Source organism: Portunus trituberculatus, chromosome 35, assembly GCF_017591435.1.
Source record: "Portunus trituberculatus isolate SZX2019 chromosome 35, ASM1759143v1, whole genome shotgun sequence".
In the NCBI taxonomy this organism is placed as follows: Eukaryota; Metazoa; Arthropoda; class Malacostraca; order Decapoda; family Portunidae; genus Portunus; species Portunus trituberculatus.
In genome coordinates, this window is record NC_059289.1 from 8841347 (window position 1) to 8851296 (window position 9950).

General features: G+C 44.8%; 1 protein-coding gene across 1 annotated transcript in view; it reads left to right on the top strand.

Moving 5' to 3' along the window:
• The window catches only part of LOC123513112 (zinc finger protein GLI2-like), a 137838-nt gene extending 134129 nt beyond the window's left edge, over nt 1-3709 (top strand). The window contains 1 exon segment of the mRNA XM_045269989.1: nt 1-3709. This exon segment is cut by the window's left edge and continues 789 nt beyond it. The gene's annotated coding sequence lies outside the window, so the exon portion shown is untranslated.
• The last annotated feature ends 6241 nt before the right edge of the window (nt 3710-9950 follow it).

A 9950-nucleotide genomic window follows, 5' to 3' on the forward strand; every position in this document is an offset into this window, starting at 1 on the left:
ACCTGACGGACTCAGCAGGACGGCGGCGACGACTGGCAGGACCACGTTGTGCCACTACCAGCGCAGCCACCACAGCCGCCGCCACCCTACCGCCACACCTCGGGCACTCCCCTGCATGGCGCCACAATGGAGTCCATCCTGGCGGGGCCTTGGGAGAGCAGGAAACCCTTTCCCGCCTGATGAGGGGTGGTGGAGCTTGGGGAATGCCACGGGGCTCCCTCAAGAAAGCTAATTTCCTTCATGTTAGCTAAAAATTGTGGAGCAGCTGCAACGCCTCGTGCTAAATGGTGATGACAGCTTCGCGGCAGCTGGGGCACACTGGCCCGCTCTCACACTGGTTCAAAGCTTGCAACTCCAAAATTAAATAAATGCAATTGTTAGTTGACAGTTGGATGTGTTCTATTTACTACAAGTGTGCTGTGCGTGACGCTTTGGACGCGAGGCAAGATGTTGTGGCCTTCCTCGCCGATCCACTCACTCGACTCGCCGCTGCGCGAGGTCACCAGACTCTTCATGGTATCTTTGGCCCAACACGTCTACTTTATACTCTAGTCATGTATTGTTTCTGGAGGCTTGAGTCTCATCTCATTTTCTATGAGTGTTGTTACTGCTGGCGCGCCGCTCTGTGTACATACTTGCGCCCGGCCCCGGGACGCCCGCCGCGCTGCGCCGCGCCCGTCGTACCCACCACCGCTCCTTTCCCTCACTGGGCGCCCCTGGACGGTCATGGAAACGTGTGGAACGACGCACCAAGTGGTGTGGGTCTGGGAGGTTGCCGAATGGTTAGCTGAGGCGTCACTTTGACTGCTGCCGCAGTGACAGGCCTCTCTGAACCCTAGCCGCCCCGCAGCCCGCGCCCCACCAAAGGACAGACCACATTAGTGACCTCTGCTGTATTCTTGTGGCGCGTACCAGCAGACCCAGAGTGCGTGCCCTCAGGGCCTTCCTGGCCGCCGTCACGCCAAGGTTTCTCCACAACGAATATTAGTGTTAATTAGGACAGTCACCCCGCGTACACCTACTCCTCCTCGCGGCGTCCCGCGTGCGTCAGGGAGTAGCCAGGGTGCCGGCAGCCGTGCCCGATCCTGTGATGGTGTGAGGGCCACCCACATTCCTACACTGGTGATGCCACACACACACACACACACACACACACACACACACACACACACACAGATGTATAATGTGTAAATCAGAGAGACAAAATGATATCCACGGCCCAGCCTCACTGCAGGGGCGCCGCGGGTGACGGTGCAGGCTCCGCCGAGGCTCGCCGGCCCCTTCTTCTCCCTCACGCCGCGGGAAGCGACCCACAATCTCGTTACACTTTTACCATTCGTGTTACCTTCATTTGTAAGTGTTGCGTAATCTTTAAGTGTTGCTATATTTTATATCCTCACGCGTCACCTCTCTCTCTCTCTCTCTCTCTCTCTCTCTCTCTCTCTCTCTCTCTCTCTCTCTCTCTCTCTCTCTCTCTCTCTCTCTCTCTCTCTCTCTCCGGGCGCCGCTTGGTCCACGCCCACCTTCATTGAGCTCCGTGACACATCCCCACTCCCTCTCCAACCTGTCACCTGCAGACCTTCAACCTTGAACCCTAAACCCTCAAACCCACGTCGCCCCAGAGCCCCACACCAAGCTCTGAAGCCCTGAGCCCAGAGATTTTGTGCTTCACGCAGACAACCCCAGCCAACACCCCACCACACCACACCACCACCACCACCACTACTTCTATGTCAACCCCCTCACTCTTGTCTCAGCCTTCCGACGATGACCACCACCACACACACACACACACACACACACACACACACACACACACACACACACACCATCATTTTGCTAAGTATGGCATCCCCCTCCTCGTTCTCCTCCTCCTCCTTCTCCCTCATCCTCTGGCTGCGACACAAGTAATGTCCTTCCCTCTAATGCTCACTGCTGACGTCTCATGCTGCGCCGCCCCTCACCCACTTGTCTTCCCTCAATTTCACGGCGTTTCCCATCCTTCACCCTTTAGTTATTGGGTTATTTTCCTCCATAGCAATTCACAACATTTGAAGGCTTTTTTTTCGGTGATACGGTCAATATTTATGTCATTTGGAAAAAATACAAATACAAAAACAAATAATCGCCTTTTTTCTTCTTCTCTGTGTCTCTCGTTATTTTTTTTACGATGTCCTTAACATTAACAAAACATATGACTGTTGTAGTGATAAAAGGGTAAAGGTGCATGATATAAGGGCGCTACAAGGAGTCAATAGGTCTATGTACATGTGGCTGTCCCTGAATGAAATATGCCTATCTATATAATTTCTTCACCTATGAATATTGCTCTCATCTTTAAATCTGTCTGACTTCTTGAAACTCTCTAACCACCCATTGTTAATAATCTGAGTCTATTCCAAGTACTCAAGATCGTTCTGCAAAGTGTGCACCAGTAATCATTGTTTCTTTCATGTAAAATATCACTACTTTCACTTCCTACTTGATATATTGCAGGGTTCCATGTGCAGATCAAGTTGTCTATTTTTCTTTATTTGGTTGTCGCACTCTCTCTCTCTCTCTCTCTCTCTCTCTCTCTCTCTCTCTCTCTCTCTCTCTCTCTCTCTCTCTCTCTCTCTCTCTCTCTCTCTCTCTCTCTCTCTCTCTCTCTCTCTCTTGTACCAGTAACCATTGTCACACGTATCCTCCTTGTTTCGTCGTCTTTTTTACCTAAGTCTTCCTCTTTCTCTTCCTTTTCCTCCCCCCGTTTACTCACTCCCTTGAAATACAAATAGATCTGAGTTATCATATTTATTTCACTTCATTCCGGTACTAATCTTCTAAACTATTTATTTCCTTTTTCCTTCCTTCCTTCGTTCTTTCTTTCATGTGTAAATAGTACTTCCTGCTCTCTCTCTCTCTCTCTCTCTCTCTCTCTCTCTCTCTCTCTCTCTCTCTCTCTCTCTCTCTCTCTCTCTCTCTCTCTCTCTCTCTCTCTCTCTCTCTCTCTCGTATTTTCTTCTCTTCATTCATTCGTCCTTTTCGTGTTCGTGCCTCCCTTCATTCATCTTCCCTTCTCTTCTTTACCCTTTCTTTATCTTTTCGCATGATGCCCCTCCTCAGTTTTCCTTTTCTTTTCCTCTTCTCTTTCTTCTCTTTCCCATCCTATATACCCTAACAAACCAACCCGCCTTTCTTCTCCTCCCAACGTATGTGTTTTTATCCCTATCCATTCCTTATCAATCACTATAACACCTTTCTGCTCTTAATTCTGTCCCCAGACCTCATAATCTACCCTTCTTGCCTTATCTAAGCAGCCCAACCCGTCTTTGTTCCATTCCCAGTCCCGTGCGTTCCCTTTCCTCTATCCCTTTCTTCCTTATCCATCCCTTATCTAGCCTTACAACACCTTTCTGCTCTTAATTCAGCCCCCCAGACCTCCTAACCTATCCTTACTGTCCCTTCTAAGCAGCCCAACCCGCCTTTCTTCCGCTCCCTGTCCTGTGTGTTCCCTGCCTCCTTGCCCCCCTGCCTCCCTGTCTCCCTCGCGCCACGTGTCCTCCCCCGTCAGCTTGCCCCTGTAATCTGTGTCTAGTGCCCCGGTCCGCTGCTGAGCTGCTGTAGAGACACACACGAGTCCTGTATCCTGCCATTATGTACTGTAAAGAAGTTTATTAGAGTTATGATTGATGCCATGCGTGTACCTTTGTTTAATAAAATATTACATATACCATGTGTGTTATTATGCCATGGGGTGGCGGTGGCAGTGATTGTGGTGGTGGTGGTGGTGGTAGTGGTGTGATTAAGTGTGGTGTTTGTGTGGCTGGTACTGGAGCTATTGCATCTGCTACTGGTGGTACAACAGCAACAACAACAACAACAACAACAACAACAACAAAACTAATAATGATAATAATAATAATAACAATAATAATAATAATAATGATGATAATAATAATAATAATAATAATAATAATAATAATAATAATAATAATAATAATAATAATAATAATAATAATAATAATAATGATAATAATAATAATAATAATAATAATAATAATAATAATAATAACAATAATAATAATAAGAAGAAGAAGAATAACTGCAACAACAACAACAATCATACTACCACATCTGTTACTGCTGCTGCTGCTGCTAATACGAACATGATCATAATATCAATAACAATAATCAGATAATGATGATGATGGCAAAATCAACAACAACAACAACAACAACAACAACAACAACAACAACAGCGATAATAATAATAATAATAATAATAATAATAATAATAATAATAATAATAATAATAATAATAATAATAATAATAATAATAATAATAATAATAATAATAATAATAATAATAATAATAATAATAATAATAATAATAATAATAATAATAATAATAATAATAATAATAATAATAACAATAATATTAATAACAACAACAACTACAACAACAAAAACAACAAAAACAACAACAACAACAAGAACAACAACAACAAGAGTGGCAGACGCGCCCCTCCCACCGGTGCGGTGCGGTATGGTGTGGTACGGTGCGGTGCGCGGCGTCCATTGGCTGGCTGGCTGGGCGAGGCGCGGGGTCAAATTACTGCTCTTTGCATATTTGATGATTGGCGCTGTTTTTGGGGAGGCAACAACAACATTGATGTGAGTACAAACACCACGCCAGATTATACAGTTTTGCATATCAATCATGAAACTGTGCCGTAATTGACTTAAAGGTTGTATATTAGTTAAATGCCAGGCGGATATACTGAAACAAGTGTGTGGTGACAGATTCCCGCTAAACAATACACCACTAACATGTGAATTGGTGCCGATTGTTAAATAATACACCGCCACACTCACTACCTGCTGATACAAACAATACTGGAATTTATTATCGCAGGCAGTTTTGTTTTAAGCATATACACGTAATGATTCCTGACCAACAGAGCAACGGGGTGTGTCACGCTTTCCTCAGACAGCCAGCAAACCTCGGTATTCACGCAGGGGGAGGAGGAGAGGAAGGAAACAAGCACCAACACCTTCAGGCAGACCAGTTAACTGTGCAAAGGTGAAGGTAAAGAACGAAAAGAATAGACGAAGAAAAACCAACAAGATGAGTGGTAAGGAGGGAAAATTTAAGAAAACATGGCAGATAAAACTTCACGCTGAGCTTAAACACACATCCACACATAGACTGAGACATAGAGTGATAAATACACATATAGAGAAAAAGCACACAGAAGAAATGAAAATGAAAGGCGAGTAAGGAGACCACGAGAAAAGTAACTTCACTAAATAATAGAAGAAAAGAGAGACAGTAGCAGTGGAAGACAGAAAAAATAAAAACATAAAAAAAAGCTACAGCCATAAAAAGTATTTCGGTATATAAACACAAGTTGGCGAGGCGTGATGAAGTGAAGCGTCAGGCGGTCGGTGGTGGGTGCGAGAAGCGAGTCTGACGGCGATCTACTATAGTGCTGCACAACTCTATGGTGACAGCGTACCACGTTTAACATACTCCCACTATTACGGAGAGAGAGAGATCAGGTCCCTTCATATTTCATCTTATGTTAGAAATTCTTAACTTGGAACGAGTAATGTAGTTAAAAATTCAAGATCAAGAATTGCTTTAAAATTAAGGTCGTGGCTTGTCACTGTTCACTTATTACCGCACTGTGAGATCGGGCTCCGTAATATTTATCAAACATTCCGGGATCTATCTTTAATATCTCCCATAGGTTTTTTGTTCAAGTTATCAGTGTTCTCAGTTGTATTTTCGTTATGATGGTGATTATTTAGCGTTATACCATTGATATAAACACCACGAAATCCCGAGTAATCAAGCCCGTGGTCTTTGAAAACACGTATTCCTTCCTAATGGCTAGAATGTTTAATAATATTGGCCTAACTCACTCTAATCTGCCTTACTACATTATGATGAAGAAATATTTTAAAGAGGTTGTGTGGTCACCTCGATCTCTTCCCAGCTCCAATTTCGCCTCAATCAAAATCCGTGTGCTGTGGTGGTTGTTTTCAAAGCCTAAAATAGCTCTGAGACACGCCACTGATCACTACACTACTTCAAAGCTTCTGATATTTATATCTATAATTCTGAATAGTTAAAATCACCAATAGTTGCTGAAGTGGAGTATAAAATGTTGTACTGTATGTTTAACATTGAAAAGATTACTAGTTAGGTGATGAATTGCCAGGAAAACAATATATAATTCGCAAATAATCAAATATAAAAAGAGTATATAAAATTATAGGTATGGATGATAAGTGGAAATAGGAAGGGTTGTTTCATAAAAAAAAAAAGACTGTCACGTGTAGGACTGATGGCTTGTTATACCTTGCCTTGATATTCTTATTTTCTAAATTAAAGGAAAGATTCATAGGCAGCTTTTGAGAGTGACTATGATGACATAATTGTGCAAAGCGTGAATCTGGTAAGAATGATGCCAAAGTGTTACAAATACATCTTCCACAACTAATGTAGGAAGTTGTAGCCTGATATAGAAAATTACAATGTAGGAAATCGTAAAAGACAACACTAAAAATTTATACGAATAGAATTATATAAAACAGCCACAAATAAAAGCACGTCTCCCACAGCTAGAGCTACGGAACTTCCAAAATGGAGGAATAATCCTTGATTCTTTTCAGCAGAAAAACAACAGAGAGATACAGGGATGCAGATACACAAGACAGCAGATCCTTGTGTATGAAATGTCTTTATATATTATGTGCGGACATGAGAGATCTGGTTGCGTTAAAAGTAACATTAAAAGTGAGAGGTGAGTGGCAGATCACATGTGAGTTATGGAACTAACCTTGCTTTTCCACTTCCGAGAGTGATTTTTGTTTCAAATCGTGATCTACACCATGAAGAGATCGGCAATAAAATCAAATAGAGCTGAAATGATCTAGACCTAACTTAACTTAACCTAACATCAAAAGAATGACAATTTATTCCTAGACAATTATATAATGCTCGTTTCAAATGGTGATCTACACAATGAAGGTATCAGCAGTGATATCAGAGATTTGAGTCATTCTAAACCTAACCTAACCTAATGTATCCTTTTAATGAGAATGTTAATGTTACTTCAGCATTACCCTATTGCTTCCAGCCACTCCTGTACGGCCACCATCCACCTCAGTCCCCATCCAGCCACTTGCCTCAGGAAACACCAGTAAAACACCAGTACATTTATGACACCACCTGCCTTCTGTCACACTACCACATCACCCATCCACTCCTTCACATGTTCCCCATACAGTTACATCTGGGAATCGCCTCTCCAACCATCCCCGCACCCATCCACTCAGTAATGGATCCAGCCCCCCACTCACGTACGCATCCACATACCTGTCATTCTAATTCCTGTTCTGAATCACCTAGACTACCCATCTAGTCTACATTTTCATATCTAGTTCAGCTTAATCTCTCCCGTTTCCTCATCTACTTAGTAAATAGTGAGGCTGGTAAGCTGAAAAAAAATCAACAATAGCAAGTACTGTCCGTAAATCATCCTAATCTAACCTTATCTGTCCCTGCAGACACAAACACTAACATTACTCAGGAAATAAAAGGCAAGTAAGTTGGCAAATCTACAGTGCTAAGTCCTGCTTCTATGAAGGCTCCGCCAGTTTTTCTCGCCCCTCCAACTGCTTACTCTGTACAAGAGCCTTATCCGCCCCTGTATGGAGTACTCTTCGCATGTTTGGGGGGGTTCCACTCACACAGTTTCATTAGATAGCGTGGAATCAAAAGTTTTTCGTTTCATCAACTCCCCTCCTCTGACTGACTGCCTTCAGCCTCTTTCTTACCGCTGAAATGTTACATCTCTTTCTATCTTTTATCACTATTTTCATGCTAACTGTTCTACTGATCTTGCTAATTGCATGCTTCCCCTCCTCCTGCGGCTTCGCTGTACAAGGCTTTCTTCTCCCTCTCATCACTATTCTGTCCAACTCTCTAATGCACGAGTTAGCCAGTACTCTCAATCATTCATACCTTTCACTGGTAAACTCTGGAACTCCCAAACTGCTTCTGTATTTCCGCCTTCCTACGACTTGTCTTTTTTTAAGAGGAGGGTATCAAAACATTTGCTCCCTAATTTTGGCTGACGCTTTTCTTTCTTCTAGAGAACCAGCACTCAAGTGGGCCTTTTTCTTAACATCCTTTTGCCTCTGGCTGGTCGTCTCTCCTACACACACAAAAAAAAAAAAAAAAAATTAAATAGGGTTTTGGGGGGCTTAATTTCCAGCAGCCTACATAACTTGACATGTTGCCTCGCCTGGTGTCATTACTTAGCGTGAAGTTAGCAAGTTGAAATAATACACGATGATAAATTTCGTAGGTAACTTTTGCTCTGATCAGCCTCCCGTCACGACTGAACGGGCGCTGTGTACTCCTAGTGGCATTGTTAGTCCTATCAGCTGCAGGCAAAGGCTAATGACAGTGTGGCTTACATACACTTATATTCTATTGACTGTGTGCCATTTCCATACACCTCCTCCTCCTCCTCCTCCTCCTCCTCCTCCTCCTCCTCCTTCTTCTTCTTCTTATTCTTATAATTATTCTCTTCTTTCTCCTCCTTCTCATCCTCCTTTGTATTTTAAATTGTAATAACATAGTGACCTTGATATACTTATACCCTACTGACTGTGTATAGTATTTAGCTTAAGTTTTCCTTACACTCCTCCTCCTCCTTTTCCTCCTCCTCCCCCTCCTCCTCCTCCTCCTCCTCCTCCTGTTCCTGGTGACACACAATGGCGGGCGGGAGCGTTGTATGGGGGAATCAGGCGCCAATTCCACTCAGCTGACGACATTGGCTGCTGGTCGGCGGCGCCACTTGGGCTCGCTGATTAAGTTTCCGACCGTCACCACCACCACCACCACCACCACTACCACCACCACTACCAACACCACCACCACCATCACCCACCCTACCACCACCAACAAGCCCCTCCCCCGAGCCCTCCCCGCTCGGCAAAAATCTTATTTCATGGTAGAAGCCTCTCCCCTCAACATCTTCAATCCAATAATGCTCAAGAAGCGATTTCGAGGCACTTTAGTGGAGGATGGCGCCTCGGGGAAGCTCGTATGACCTGTTGGGAGAGAAGCGCCACACACACCCGCTAAAAGCCCCACCCGCGCGCCACACCTCGCCACACCCGCCTCTCGCCCGCCCTTCCCCCTGCCCTCGCCGCTCGCCGTGCCCGGGGCCATAGCTCTCAATACACTCTGGACAGGTGTATCAGGCCGCTCATGCCCCCGTCAGGAAGAGGCAAGTGGCCGCAGCGGAGTTCTCACGTACGGTGGCGGTGATTATCGTGCGCGAGGCAGCCGGCGAGGGATCGCTTACATGTAAATGCGCGCCAGGCGAAGGTGATATGGGGCACCGCACCTGCATATATATATCGCTATCTGCTCTATCAGGAGGGAGGGGAGTGTTTTACGTTCCCTGGAGGCGCGGCGACGATATGGACACGCAGCGTTCAACGTAAAGCGATACTCGTCTCAGCCAACACCCGATGCACTCTCATTTTTTCTCTTCTCTTCTCCATTTTTCGATGTTTCCTCGCTCTCTCCCCGCCACCCGCCAGTCCCGGACCCCCATGGCCTCCCGCCTCGGCATCTCCAACAAGTTCCATCTCCTCATCATTCCCGCCTGACGGAGCGACGCCTCCTTCTACTTGTTTTGTACTGAAGGCGATGGAGTTGTTTGTCATCAGCTTGAAACGGCCACGCGAACCTGCCTATTTCACGACACGGCGGCGCTATGGTATTTGTGTGGCGAGAGAGAGAGAGAGAGAGAGTGTGTGTGTGTGTGTGTGTGTGTGTGTGTGTGTGTGTGTGTGTGTGTGTGCGTGCGTGCGTGTGCGTGTGTGCAGGCTCTGGATAACACTGTGAAACATAAGGCAAAATATATATGGTATATATAAAA